Source organism: Nuphar pumila, chromosome 4 (genome assembly GCF_984573655.1).
Source record: "Nuphar pumila chromosome 4, dmNupPumi1.hap1.1, whole genome shotgun sequence".
NCBI lineage: Eukaryota > Viridiplantae > Streptophyta > Magnoliopsida > Nymphaeales > Nymphaeaceae > Nuphar > Nuphar pumila.
This window is the reverse complement of record NC_143252.1, coordinates 49923619-49939896: the sequence shown is the minus strand read 5'-3', so window position 1 is coordinate 49939896 and position 16278 is coordinate 49923619.

The following is a 16278-nucleotide window of genomic DNA, read 5'->3' as shown; positions in this document are numbered from 1 at the left end:
AGACCCTTACTAAATAAAACTCCCTATGAACTATTCTATGACAGAACTCCAAGAATAGACTATTTCAAAGTCTTTGGTTGTAAATGTTTTATCCTAAACACAAAAGATAGCCTAGATAAATTTGATGATAAATCTATTGAAGGCATATTTTTAGGATATTCAAGTCATAGTAAAGCATACAGGGTTTTCAATAAGAGTTCTAAGTCTATTGAAGAATCTATGCATGTTAGTTTCTGTGAATCTATTGATCAATCTGTTCATAAGCAAACTAACGATGATGATGTTGAAAGTACAGATTTATTTTTAGATAACACAGCTAAGTCTAATGAAGATGATCATCAAAGAACATTTTTCGATATCAAAGATCATCCTCAAAAGCAGATTTTGGGAGACCTGGCAAAGGGGGTTCAGACTAGAGCTCAGCTAGAACGGATTGCAAATATGGCATTCATTTCTCAACTTGAACCAAAGAAGATTGATGAAGCCATCATCGATGAGTTCTGGATGCTAGTCATGACTGAAGAACTGAATCAATTCCAAAGAAATGAAGTTTGGGATCTTGTACCAAGACCAAAGGATCATCCGATCATTGGGACAAGATGGATCTTCAGAAACAAGCTAGATGAAACAGGTAATGTTATAAGAAACAAAGCCAGACTAGTAGCTCAAGGATACAACCAGGAGGAAGGTATTGATTTTGATAAAACATTTGCTCTTGTTGCTAGACTTGAATCTATTAGAATGTTTTTAGCATATGCAAGCTATATGGATTTCAAATTATATCAAATGGATGTTAAAAGTGCTTTTTTAAATGGTTTTATAAATGAAGAAGTTTATGTAAAACAACCTCCAGGATTTGAAAATGAACAATATCCAGATCATGTTTTCAAACTAAAACGTGCTTTATATGGCCTAAAACAAGCACCTCGTGCTTGGTATGACAGACTCAAAACCTTTCTATTAAAAACTGGTTTTTCTGTAGGCAAAGCAGACTCGACATTATTTGTGAAAATAGTGAATAATCATACCCTAATTATTCAAATATATGTAGACGATATCATCTTTGGATCTACTAACAGCACTCTCTGTGAAGAATTTTCTAAGTCCATGCAGAAGGAATTCGAAATGAGTATGATGGGAGAACTCAACTACTTTCTTGGACTGAATATTAAGCAAACCAAGGATGGAGTTTTCATCAATCAATCTAAGTATGCTTGTGAACTTTTGAAGAGGTTCAACATGAACTCAACTGCTTCAAAAACCACTCCTATGAGCACTACTACTGTTTTGGACAAAGATGAAGATGGTAAGTCTGTGGATACAAAGGTATACCGAGGTATGATAGGATCACTACTATATTTAACTGCTAGCCGTCCAGATATTATGTTCAGTGTTTGCTTGTGTGCTAGATTTCAGTCAAATCCAAAAGAATCACATCTTAAAGCTGTAAAAAGAATAATGAGATATTTAAAAGACACAGTTGATTTTGGATTATTCTATTCAAAATCCTTTATATTTGATTTAATCTCGTACAGCGATGCTGACTTTGCTGGAAGTAAATCTGATAGAAAAAGCACAAGTGGAACATGTCATATGCTAGGGCACTCACTAGTATCATGGTTCAGTAAGAAACAAAACTGTGTATCCTTATCAACTACTGAAGCTGAATACATTGTTGCTAGCTTAGCTTGTACACAAGTTATCTGGATGAAACAAACTTTGAAAGATTTTGGTTTAAATTTTGAAAATACAACTATTTTCTGTGATAATACTAGTGCTATAAACTTATCTAAGAATCCTATTTTACACTCACGAACTAAGCACATTCAAATAAGACACCACTTCTTAAGAGAACAAGTCTTAAACAACATAATTAAACTCGAATTCATACCCACTAATCAACAGTTAGCAGACATTTTCACTAAACCATTGAAACATGAAGACTTTACACGAATTAGAAGAGAACTAGGAATATGCAAACTAAGTGACTTATAAATTAATCACACTTATTATAATACTTCTTATAAGTTTTGTTAAAATCTTATTTTAAAAGCTTTTTTCTTCTTATCGATTTTTGTTAGTCAAACTAGGTTTCCATATTCACGTATACTCTAAACTCTTATAAGACACATTCTTTATGTCTTTCAACTTGTCATCTTTCAAGTACACATCCATAATGACTCCTTGTCCTATCTTCTTTCACTCATATCCATAAGAACTAATTATATTAAAAGCTATCATGACATTGTTCACATCACTCATCTCATAACTCCTTTATTATTTTTTGTCCTTTTGTGAAAACTTCTCTTACGATAAGTTGATTCACCTTCAACATGATAACATATTATTTTATGAGAAATCTTGATTTTCAAATTTTAATCAAAATCGTATGATTATCTTTTTTGGTTCTTTTTACCTTCTTCTAAAGATTTAGTTGCTATGTTTTTACGTATAAATTTTACTATATCATTTGTTATATCATATATTACGTACACTCTATTTTTATCATGTCTTCCTTTCCTCCTATCGAGACACTTCACTAAAACATTAATGCCTTCCATGAAAAATTCAAATGATTATCCTCTCGTACCACCTTTTAAGTTATTATATTTCACGTAAATTTTTACTATATCATCTATTATATCATAACCTAAGAACAATCCATTATCATCTCTTCATGCTTTACATCTTTTACGAAAAAGTATTGTAAATTTCTCTTTTCAAAAACTTGTACTCCACTCGTTAGTACGTTTTGTATCACCTTTTTATCTCTCTCTCTCTCTCTCTACATTATACGAAGTTCCTTTTCATCCGTGACCATGACTCTCATATATTTTATATCTCTCTTTAATCGAGATTCATTAAAACCTTGTCCTTCACTCCACTTTATGTCATACATCTCCTATCCAACTTCAAGTGATTGGTGTCCTTTATGACCACTCTCATTTCTTTACATATCTGTATCACCCTCCTTTATATCTATTCACACTCATTTCACTTATATCAAAATATACACTTCTTAAATAAGAAATTATTGCTTTTCCTCATACTCTCTTGTTTGTTCTATTCCAAACTCCCTCTTCACGATTTTGGAATGCTTTCACATAAAGTAAATTCGTGAAAAAGTTGTTTGTTCTTATTAGGTCGTTATTCACTCTCTATTCTTCATGATCTTCACGAAAATCTTTAAAAACTCTTGAATCATTCTTTCTCTTACGATTAATATGACACTCCATACTCAATTCATGACTCTTCTCACTCTCCAACAAGATTGCCCATAGTAAATTTGTTACATATATAGAAAAATTATTTCGAAACTATGTCCTTCTTAATATCTATACTAATATAATACACTTTCTTCCAAAATTGATTTGATTTGTCATTCACAAGTCTCTTATTTTACAACTCACGCATTTCCTCTTTCAACTAAAATCTAAAAATCCTTCACTTCCAATGTCATTCATTTCTTATCACCATTATTTTTCTTCTTCTATTTATTAGATTGATTCATATCTCATTCCCACAATTTTCTCTATTCTCTTACAAACCTTTACTCTTTCCAAGTCGTTTTTTCTTGCTTGTTCTTTTTAAGCTCTTGCCATGGCTTCCTCCTCCAACACTGCTATCACTGTCGCCGACCTAAGGTATCCTGATCTATTTCACTTCTACAACTCCCTTTGCTCTCGACCAATTCATGAAGGTAAATTGGTCAACTACGACGACTTCGTATTATTTGACCTAGAAAGATCTCTCCCCGAACTCAAACACTTACTAGGATCTTCATCCCAAGTTGCTTACTATCCCGAACTCGTCTGACTCTTCTACACAAATTTTTCTTCTGATCATGAACAAACTACCATCACCACCAAAGTACGCGGACGCCTGATGTTCTTTCATGCTTCCTCATTAGGCAAAATTCTTAACCTTCCTTCCACCGGCATAAACCTAGACAACATAGTACCACTCGAATGATCGGTACTTCGAAAAATTCTTCTCTGCACCAACTGCTCACAACTTCCCTGGCACATGAGGAATCTCCAACCTCATGCTCAACTGCTTGCCCAGATTCTTCTCCACAATATCTATCCCAAGCCTCCACGCAAGGGATTAGTACCAAGAAAAATCTCTCTCCTTCTCTACGCAATTTTTTCTTCTACTCCGATAAACTGGTCTAACATTCTTTTCGACCTTTTTATTCCTTCTCAAAAATTCCAGTCTCTTCTTTTCGGGTGTTTTATAACTCCCATTTTAAAATACTTCATGACAACAATGAGACTCGTATAAGCAAAGAGTAGATACCAAAACAAAATTTCATTATACGATCAAAGATGCATACATATATGTAGTACAAGCCAAAATTACCCTCTATAACAGGGTTACATGATACATTCCTCCGTAACAACCGCAGACACTGACTCAGTGTCCTAACAAAACATTCATATCGGTGCGACCGCTCTCACTTCCGACTGGTGTAGAGGTCGCGGTATCTGTTCCGGTTCCCGCACCGTCTTCGCTTCGGACAAGGAGTTGAAGAAGGTGTGCACTTGGGTAAACCTGATGGAGTATGCACCCCTTCCACTGGGTCAGCTGCCAGGTCTTCCAATTTACGCTGGCACTCAACCTCAATATGCCCTTTAAGGCCACAACGAAAGCAGTGACACCATTCCCGTAGGCAAATCTGCCCCTCATGGCAGACTTTACATCTTTCACACGGAGGTGCCGGAGGTGCCATCATCTGAACACCTCGTGCCAAATGCTTCATAGCATGATCTAGGGACCTTACGCCCTGACTTAGGTCACGTACTGCTTCTAGGATCATTTCGTACCTTGGGTCTGACGACATCTATCAAACCACATTCGAAGCATGCATATGTATAAACTAAGTAGCACAAGAAACAACGATAATCAACATAATTAACCGAGCCAAACATACTTACAGTGCGATGAACGATGCACGCAAAAGTCTTGGACCACACTTAAAGCTGCTCTGATACCAATCTCTGTGACGCCCCAAAACCCCGACCTTGTAAAAACCTTTGGTTTTTGAGCAATTTTTTTTTTTTTGAAAGGATTTAAAACGAATAGCGGAAGTACAAAGGGGTAAGCAAAGGCCGCAAGTCTGAGTGGGCCACAGTAAAAGATACAAACCACATATCCATTCCCATTACATATAATATCAGAGTTTTACAAAATGAGACTAAAAACACCCATACAACGAGTCTCTCCCAAAATGAGAGGAAAACTCCCCTCAAACCCCAAAACAAGACACGGACCAAGATCTGCAGCTAAGTGTGGGTCTCAAGTCTCCAATCGTACACCGTCGCATCGCCACTGCGCCTACTCATCACCTGTATCCCCATAAAACGGGGTCAGAACTCTTGCGAGTTGGTGAAGAACAACAACATTGTATATCCATTTTATCAAGAAAAGGCACATATCATGCAACAGGTAAAATGACAGATATATGTGCGAGTGTCAGGTAAGTGCTCGTGCTAGAAGACTGTAAAACTACAAGTAAGTAGCAGTGCAACAACTGAAACAGAGCAGCAACTAACCAATAAGGTACAACAGTCTAATAGAAGTGCAAGCAGTGCTAAAGTAAGCAAGTAACCAACTACTATACGTCAGTCTGTTTGGTTAGTCTTTATGTTCTTCTTTTTAACCTCCTTCGGGTACGCGAAGGAAAAACCCTCGAGTTCTGTGAGACATTCACCCGGCGTCTGTTATTAAATTTCTAGTGTGGTAACCGGGGATGCTACAGAACAAGAAAAACCACCTGCGGGCGACACGCAGCCAGGAGAAACCTTTCGCAGGGGCAAAGGATTGCAATCCGTACTACTGCAGTAGCAAAGGTCCCTGTGGAGGGCAACCTTGACCTCCCTAACTCCGAGTGACTGGAGGTCAGAGGGCACATCGGCTACTCAAAAGAACAGGTAGTAGTAACGACACGTCACTCGGGGCTGTACCATTCACCCTCTCCCTGGGTGACCAAATTTGTGAATGGGGCGCGGCAGGATTATCTTGTTTAGGCTTATTCTTCAAGTCGTACCTCCCTTCGAGGTAGTTGTGCCTCATGGTCCCCGCGGGGTACGCAAACGAGGACTTGGCCTGCCCATCCACGTGCTCAGCCTCTCACGGCCACCACGAGCACATCGCCTGTGAAGACGATATTATAACATTTTCATTTTTATGCCTAGGGTGACACAAGGTGTGAGTACACTCTCACAAACCCGGGCCACTGCCCGAAGACTCCAACCGAGTCCCAAACCTCAACAGGTCAAAAGTGTCATACCCTACAGTGCTTTCAGTTCTTTCCAGGAGTATGTCACATCGAGTACAAAACACACCTCTGGTGCGTCGTATATCCATTGATATACGAATGTGAGCCAAAACAAGAAGTACTCGACGGACCTGAACGGGTGACATACGTGTCATGATGTGCCACGTGCATAAACCACACATTATCACGATTTGGAACACATATTCATAGAGGCACAAATCTGAGCGATAACAGGCTCAAAATATATATATATATATATATATATATATATATATATATATATATATATCAACACGTTCGTACGACAACCATTGTCCAAAGCTTTAAGCACGGGTCTCCCAAATACACATATTTTCGCCGCCCTACGTCGGCTCCAACACTTAGCGAAACCATTCGCTTAGGAAAGACCGTAGTGTAGACATTGATGAGTGTCGAGAAAGGTTCTTAAAGTAACCCCATGTGTACGGGGATTACGTCAATACATCCGTGAGGTGCCACCGCACTAGCAAAACTCTAATAAGTCAAAACGACGGTTTTCTGCTGAAAACGTCGAAAGACCCAATACTTGGGAAACGTAATAAGGTACATGGGCAGCGTACCGCTCGCCACACTATACCCCTTTCCAAACTCACCACGATGTGGCAGCGAAGGCTAAGGTGTTCATTCTGGACCACTGACGTGACGGCAAGGGTATGATGGCACAATGTGTGCCGAAATGCCAAAAGGCTAATCGTAGCCCACCAGGCCCTATAGGCAGTTCCGAACCATGCACCGTTAGTGCCAAGTGTACAAAACGGCTGTTTGGACATCATACACGTGCTACAAGGAGTCTATTAGTGACTCTCTATCGGTTTTGCCTTCATGCATGCATTTTCGTGCTTTTTGAAATGGCGGCAAGTGGAAATCGCATATATAGGTAGTCTAGGCCTGTCGTCCCAAACTCATAGGGCTGTGACAGCCACCAACACGAGCTTCACTAAGCTCTACACGAGGCTACTGGGTGGGTGCAGCAGGTCACGCAACCACCTAGTGGTTGGCTAAGCTTTGCGGGCGCCCTTAGCACCCGCTGCCACCATAAGGCTCCCACCGGGGTCGTTTGGGCAGCCTGGTCTGCTGGACCAGACCCGGACCTACCTTGGTATGACCTATGTGTCAGACCCTAGGCTGCTAAGGCAGCAGCCTGCAATGGGCCGCGAGCAGCCTGCACCATGGGGTGCAGCTAGGGTGCGGTTGGAAGGCGACGGCCAGCGACCAGCTGGTCTGGTCCACGTTGGACCAGACCCTGCCGGGTCTAGGAGGGAACCTCCTTGGCCAAGGGACAGCCAGCAGCAAGGCTGCGGCCTGCTGGCTGCTGGGGCGTGTCCCAACGAAAATGGTGCTCCGGGTGTAAAGCACACCCGGTTACCCAAAACCATGGGCGTCCTGTGTGGCGGCCCTTCCCCATATGATTGGGAAAGTCCCAATAGGTGGGTCCGAACCCCGAAGTGGGTCAGACCACCCTGCCATACCGAACGCTGCAGAGGTTGCAGCGGGACACGGCGAGTCCCGATCGATCTCTTTCTTCTTTTTTTTTTTTATACATATATATATAGTTATATAGTTATTTACATGGCCCAAAAATAGCCTGAAAGATGACCCAATTTGGGGTCCGTCCGCACCAAAATAGCAAAAACTTCAAACACGGAACTCGTAGATCCGCGTCTCATCTTCGCACAGACACCAAGATCACTCTGATCCGACCATCGGTCTGGAAAAGGGCGCTGTGTTACCAGACAGTGTCTGGAACTTTCTGGACCACTGTCAAAACCCTGTCAGTCTGCTAAAACCTGACTTTTTGAAGGGTTTACAAAACGAATCAGGGAAAATTTCCAACATCGAAGTAGTAGATAATCATTTTACCTTTCCGAAAAGTTATAACATGAAAGATTTCGACAAACAGTTTGAGAAATACCATCGGATTACCAGACGATGTTCAGGACTTCCTGTACACTGACAGAAGTTCTGAACGTCTGCTAAAAACGAGGCTTTTTAGGGATGATTGAATACCGAACCAGTGAAAACTGTAAACATGTAAGTTGAAGAACATTGTTTCCCCTTTCCGAAAAGTCCAAGATCGCTCCATTCGGACCAATATCGAGTGAGATACGGTCTTTTGAGCAGAGGAGACTCCGGAGCTCCAGAACTCCGAAATCGCCTGAGGATAGTTCCATTGCGTGGAACGTCCGGTGTGTGTGTGTTTATCACAGCGATGTGTCGATCCCCCTAAGACGCACCCACACCCATACAAGTTTCATGTATTAAAAGAAAAGGAAAATCTCAGACCAACCTTAACAATTTTCTTCATGCATTTTTTTTTTTCAAAGGAAAATGGATTGTAAAGTGGAAGCTCTTCACCTTCGGGGTTTTCCGGCGTAGGGACGGAGATGGTTCCGGCGTGGTGGTGCTGGTGCCCTCACTTGCACTCTCTCAGCCACACTCACCTCACTCTCTACACTCTCTTCACTCTCACACTTGAGAGAGGAGGGGAAAATGGAAGGATGGAGGGAGAGGGTTGAGGAGGAGGAAGAGAGAAATGAATTTCTCTCTCCTCCCTCCCTTAAATAGCCACTCCAAGAGATGGAGGGCTGGGATTAGAGGGGAGGAGATGGAGGGCTCTCCTCCCACACGCCCCCCCCTTCCTTTAGGTGCTATAAGGCTAGCCCAAGGGGATTTGACCCCCTTCATGATGGGCCTAGCTCAAGGGTGTACAACCCTTGAGCCTAGCCCACAACTACTCTCCCTAAATTAGGGAGAGTAGGTCTCCCCATAGACCACCTTTTGACCCTAAGGTCAAACCCCTTTTTAAAATCAAATCAACCCCTTTTTTTGTTTTTGTTTTTTTTGACATGATGGGCTGGAGCTACCCCCCCCTAAGGGGCGCCCCCCTCCAGCCCAATAGCCGTTGGGTTTTGGGCTACTACTTGTGGTAATGCCAAAACCCAACCCCAACTTTTGAAAATTCATGCTTTTCAAAAATGCTATTTAAATACCATTTTTTTTTATTATTATTGTTTTATTATTATTATTTTTTTTTTAAAAGTAGCATGGGCTGGGCTCATGCTCACGTGGGCCCCATGCTAACTACCTTTTCCAAATTCCAAATTAGGTCTTGGAGATTTTTGAAAAAAGTCTCTTCTAACTTTACAAAAATCAAATTTTAATATCTCATAAAACCTTAGTAAATTTTTCATTTAAAAGCTAGGTTTCAAACTTTTAAGAAATTTCATTTCAAACCTTACCCTTTTGAATTAAAACTTAAGTTTTAAGCTTATTTACTTAGGCTTTCCATTCTGACAAATTCACTCTCGTCGTGACTCGTATTTACCGATATACCCGTTTCGCCCTACTACCAAAAATATTTCCTAGTTTAGGTTTCCAATTCGGGATGAACCTACTTAGATGAGTTATAAATCTAGTCTAGGGATATCGGACCTTAGTTCGCCAAGGTCGTCCTTAATTGCTTCGTAAATCGAATCTTACGCGATTAAGACTTCGTATTGCTATATTAGCACAATCACGAAAAATTCTTGCGACAAAGCAAGAGTAACAAATAATGAAGCACATGCCAATACAAAATATCTCAGAAATATCGTGGTTCTTACACTCATAGCTAATAATGACTCTCAACATTTATGGCACATGAGAATGGGTCATGTAAATTCTAAGTACATGTCTAAATTAGCTAAAGATAAGTTAGTACGTGGGTTACCCAAAATATCTTTTAAAAAGAATTATTTTTGTGATGCATGTCAATTAGGAAAACTGTCTAAATCATCTTTTAAATCAAAAAATATCATCTCAAGCAAAAGACCTCTAGAGCTTCTCCACCTGGATCTCTTTGGTCCTTCTAGAGTAGCTAGTCATAATCACAATAAATACGTTTTTGTCATTGTAGATGACTACTCAAGATTTACTTGGGTAATATTTTTGAAAAACAAAAGTGATACGTTTTGTCAATTTGAAATTTTATGTAAAAAATTACAAAATGAAAAATTGTGTTCTATTGTTAAAATCCGTAGTGACCATGGAGGAGAATTTGAAAATGAACTTTTTGTAAATTTTTGTAACTTGCATGGTATTTCTCATAACTTTGCCTTTCCTAGAGCTGCACCTCAAAATGGTGTAGTAGAAAGAAAGAATAGAACCCTTCAGGAATCTGCTAGAACTATACTGCAACACAATAATCTTGCTAAATCTTTTTGGGCAGAAGCTGTTAATACTGCATGCTACATAACAAATAGAGTTCTCATTAGACCCTTACTAAATAAAACTCCCTATGAACTATTCTATGACAGAACTCCAAGAATAGACTATTTCAAAGTCTTTGGTTGTAAATGTTTTATCCTAAACACAAAAGATAGCCTAGATAAATTTGATGATAAATCTATTGAAGGCATATTTTTAGGATATTCAAGTCATAGTAAAGCATACAGGGTTTTCAATAAGAGTTCTAAGTCTATTGAAGAATCTATGCATGTTAGTTTCTGTGAATCTATTGATCAATCTGTTCATAAGCAAACTAACGATGATGATGTTGAAAGTACAGATTTATTTTTAGATAACACAGCTAAGTCTAATGAAGATGATCATCAAAGAACATTTTTCGATATCAAAGATCATCCTCAAAAGCAGATTTTGGGAGACCTGGCAAAGGGGGTTCAGACTAGAGCTCAGCTAGAACGGATTGCAAATATGGCATTCATTTCTCAACTTGAACCAAAGAAGATTGATGAAGCCATCATCGATGAGTTCTGGATGCTAGTCATGACTGAAGAACTGAATCAATTCCAAAGAAATGAAGTTTGGGATCTTGTACCAAGACCAAAGGATCATCCGATCATTGGGACAAGATGGATCTTCAGAAACAAGCTAGATGAAACAGGTAATGTTATAAGAAACAAAGCCAGACTAGTAGCTCAAGGATACAACCAGGAGGAAGGTATTGATTTTGATAAAACATTTGCTCTTGTTGCTAGACTTGAATCTATTAGAATGTTTTTAGCATATGCAAGCTATATGGATTTCAAATTATATCAAATGGATGTTAAAAGTGCTTTTTTAAATGGTTTTATAAATGAAGAAGTTTATGTAAAACAACCTCCAGGATTTGAAAATGAACAATATCCAGATCATGTTTTCAAACTAAAACGTGCTTTATATGGCCTAAAACAAGCACCTCGTGCTTGGTATGACAGACTCAAAACCTTTCTATTAAAAACTGGTTTTTCTGTAGGCAAAGCAGACTCGACATTATTTGTGAAAATAGTGAATAATCATACCCTAATTATTCAAATATATGTAGACGATATCATCTTTGGATCTACTAACAGCACTCTCTGTGAAGAATTTTCTAAGTCCATGCAGAAGGAATTCGAAATGAGTATGATGGGAGAACTCAACTACTTTCTTGGACTGAATATTAAGCAAACCAAGGATGGAGTTTTCATCAATCAATCTAAGTATGCTTGTGAACTTTTGAAGAGGTTCAACATGAACTCAACTGCTTCAAAAACCACTCCTATGAGCACTACTACTGTTTTGGACAAAGATGAAGATGGTAAGTCTGTGGATACAAAGGTATACCGAGGTATGATAGGATCACTACTATATTTAACTGCTAGCCGTCCATATATTATGTTCAGTGTTTGCTTGTGTGCTAGATTTCAGTCAAATCCAAAAGAATCACATCTTAAAGCTGTAAAAAGAATAATGAGATATTTAAAAGACACAGTTGATTTTGGATTATTCTATTCAAAATCCTTTATATTTGATTTAATCTCGTACAGCGATGCTGACTTTGCTGGAAGTAAATCTGATAGAAAAAGCACAAGTGGAACATGTCATATGCTAGGGCACTCACTAGTATCATGGTTCAGTAAGAAACAAAACTGTGTATCCTTATCAACTACTGAAGCTGAATACATTGTTGCTAGCTTAGCTTGTACACAAGTTATCTGGATGAAACAAACTTTGAAAGATTTTGGTTTAAATTTTGAAAATACAACTATTTTCTGTGATAATACTAGTGCTATAAACTTATCTAAGAATCCTATTTTACACTCACGAACTAAGCACATTCAAATAAGACACCACTTCTTAAGAGAACAAGTCTTAAACAACATAATTAAACTCGAATTCATACCCACTAATCAACAGTTAGCAGACATTTTCACTAAACCATTGAAACATGAAGACTTTACACGAATTAGAAGAGAACTAGGAATATGCAAACTAAGTGACTTATAAATTAATCACACTTATTATAATACTTCTTATAAGTTTTGTTAAAATCTTATTTTAAAAGCTTTTTTCTTCTTATCGATTTTTGTTAGTCAAACTAGGTTTCCATATTCACGTATACTCTAAACTCTTATAAGACACATTCTTTATGTCTTTCAACTTGTCATCTTTCAAGTACACATCCATAATGACTCCTTGTCCTATCTTCTTTCACTCATATCCATAAGAACTAATTATATTAAAAGCTATCATGACATTGTTCACATCACTCATCTCATAACTCCTTTATTATTTTTTGTCCTTTTGTGAAAACTTCTCTTACGATAAGTTGATTCACCTTCAACATGATAACATATTATTTTATGAGAAATCTTGATTTTCAAATTTTAATCAAAATCGTATGATTATCTTTTTTGGTTCTTTTTACCTTCTTCTAAAGATTTAGTTGCTATGTTTTTACGTATAAATTTTACTATATCATTTGTTATATCATATATTACGTACACTCTATTTTTATCATGTCTTCCTTTCCTCCTATCGAGACACTTCACTAAAACATTAATGCCTTCCATGAAAAATTCAAATGATTATCCTCTCGTACCACCTTTTAAGTTATTATATTTCACGTAAATTTTTACTATATCATCTATTATATCATAACCTAAGAACAATCCATTATCATCTCTTCATGCTTTACATCTTTTACGAAAAAGTATTGTAAATTTCTCTTTTCAAAAACTTGTACTCCACTCGTTAGTACGTTTTGTATCACCTTTTTATCTCTCTCTCTCTCTCTCTACATTATACGAAGTTCCTTTTCATCCGTGACCATGACTCTCATATATTTTATATCTCTCTTTAATCGAGATTCATTAAAACCTTGTCCTTCACTCCACTTTATGTCATACATCTCCTATCCAACTTCAAGTGATTGGTGTCCTTTATGACCACTCTCATTTCTTTACATATCTGTATCACCCTCCTTTATATCTATTCACACTCATTTCACTTATATCAAAATATACACTTCTTAAATAAGAAATTATTGCTTTTCCTCATACTCTCTTGTTTGTTCTATTCCAAACTCCCTCTTCACGATTTTGGAATGCTTTCACATAAAGTAAATTCGTGAAAAAGTTGTTTGTTCTTATTAGGTCGTTATTCACTCTCTATTCTTCATGATCTTCACGAAAATCTTTAAAAACTCTTGAATCATTCTTTCTCTTACGATTAATATGACACTCCATACTCAATTCATGACTCTTCTCACTCTCCAACAAGATTGCCCATAGTAAATTTGTTACATATATAGAAAAATTATTTCGAAACTATGTCCTTCTTAATATCTATACTAATATAATACACTTTCTTCCAAAATTGATTTGATTTGTCATTCACAAGTCTCTTATTTTACAACTCACGCATTTCCTCTTTCAACTAAAATCTAAAAATCCTTCACTTCCAATGTCATTCATTTCTTATCACCATTATTTTTCTTCTTCTATTTATTAGATTGATTCATATCTCATTCCCACAATTTTCTCTATTCTCTTACAAACCTTTACTCTTTCCAAGTCGTTTTTTCTTGCTTGTTCTTTTTAAGCTCTTGCCATGGCTTCCTCCTCCAACACTGCTATCACTGTCGCCGACCTAAGGTATCCTGATCTATTTCACTTCTACAACTCCCTTTGCTCTCGACCAATTCATGAAGGTAAATTGGTCAACTACGACGACTTCGTATTATTTGACCTAGAAAGATCTCTCCCCGAACTCAAACACTTACTAGGATCTTCATCCCAAGTTGCTTACTATCCCGAACTCGTCTGACTCTTCTACACAAATTTTTCTTCTGATCATGAACAAACTACCATCACCACCAAAGTACGCGGACGCCTGATGTTCTTTCATGCTTCCTCATTAGGCAAAATTCTTAACCTTCCTTCCACCGACATAAACCTAGACAACATAGTACCACTCGAATGATCGGTACTTCGAAAAATTCTTCTCTGCACCAACTGCTCACAACTTCCCTCGCACATGAGGAATCTCCAACCTCATGCTCAACTGCTTGCCCAGATTCTTCTCCACAATATCTATCCCAAGCCTCCACGCAAGGGATTAGTACCAAGAAAAATCTCTCTCCTTCTCTACGCAATTTTTTCTTCTACTCCGATAAACTGGTCTAACATTCTTTTCGACCTTTTTATTCCTTCTCAAAAATTCCAGTCTCTTCTTTTCGGGTGTTTTATAACTCCCATTTTAAAATACTTCATGACAACAATGAGACTCGTATAAGCAAAGAGTAGATACCAAAACAAAATTTCATTATACGATCAAAGATGCATACATATATGTAGTACAAGCCAAAATTACCCTCTATAACAGGGTTACATGATACATTCCTCCGTAACAACCGCAGACACTGACTCAGTGTCCTAACAAAACATTCATATCGGTGCGACCGCTCTCACTTCCTACTGGTGTAGAGGTCGCGGTATCTGTTCCGGTTCCCGCACCGTCTTCGCTTCGGACAAGGAGTTGAAGAAGGTGTGCACTTGGGTAAACCTGATGGAGTATGCACCCCTTCCACTGGGTCAGCTGCCAGGTCTTCCAATTTACGCTGGCACTCAGCCTCAATATGCCCTTTAAGGCCACAACGAAAGCAGTGACACCATTCCCGTGGGCAAATCTGCCCCTCATGGCAGACTTTACATCTTTCACACGGAGGTGCCGGAGGTGCCATCATCTGAACACCTCGTGCCAAATGCTTCACAGCATGATCTAGGGACCTTACGCCCTGACTTAGGTCACGTACTGCTTCTAGGATCATTTCGTACCTTGGGTCTGACGACATCTATCAAACCACATTCGAAGCATGCATATGTATAAACTAAGTAGCACAAGAAACAACGATAATCAACATAATTAATCGAGCCAAACATACTTACAGTGCGATGAACGATGCACGCAAAAGTCTTGGACCACACTTAAAGTTGCTCTGATACCAATCTCTGTGACGCCCCAAAACCCTGACCTTGTAAAAACCTTTGGTTTTTTAGCAATTTTTTTTTTTTTTGAAAGGATTTAAAACGAATAGCGGAAGTACAAAGGGGTAAGCAAAGGCCGCAAGTCTGAGTGGGCCACAGTAAAAGATACAAACCACATATCCATTCCCATTACATATAATATCAGAGTTTTACAAAATGAGACTAAAAACACCCATACAACGAGTCTCTCCCAAAATGAGAGGAAAACTCCCCTCAAACCCCAAAACAAGACACGGACCAAGATCTGCAGCTAAGTGTGGGTCTCAAGTCTCCAATCGTACACCGTCGCATCGCCACTGCGCCTACTCATCACCTGTATCCCCATAAAACGGGGTCAGAACTCTTGCGAGTTGGTGAAGAACAACAACATTGTATATCCATTTTATCAAGAAAAGGCACATATCATGCAACAGGTAAAATGACAGATATATATGTGCGAGTGTCAGGTAAGTGCTCGTGCTAGAAGACTGTAAAACTACAAGTAAGTAGCAGTGCAACAACTGAAACAGAGCAGCAACTAACCAATAAGGTACAACAGTCTAATAGAAGTGCAAGCAGTGCTAAAGTAAGCAAGTAACCAACTACTATACGTCAGTCTGTTTGGTTAGTCTTTATGTTCTTCTTTTTAACCTCCTTCGGGTACGCGAAGGAAAAACCCTCGAGTTCTGTGAG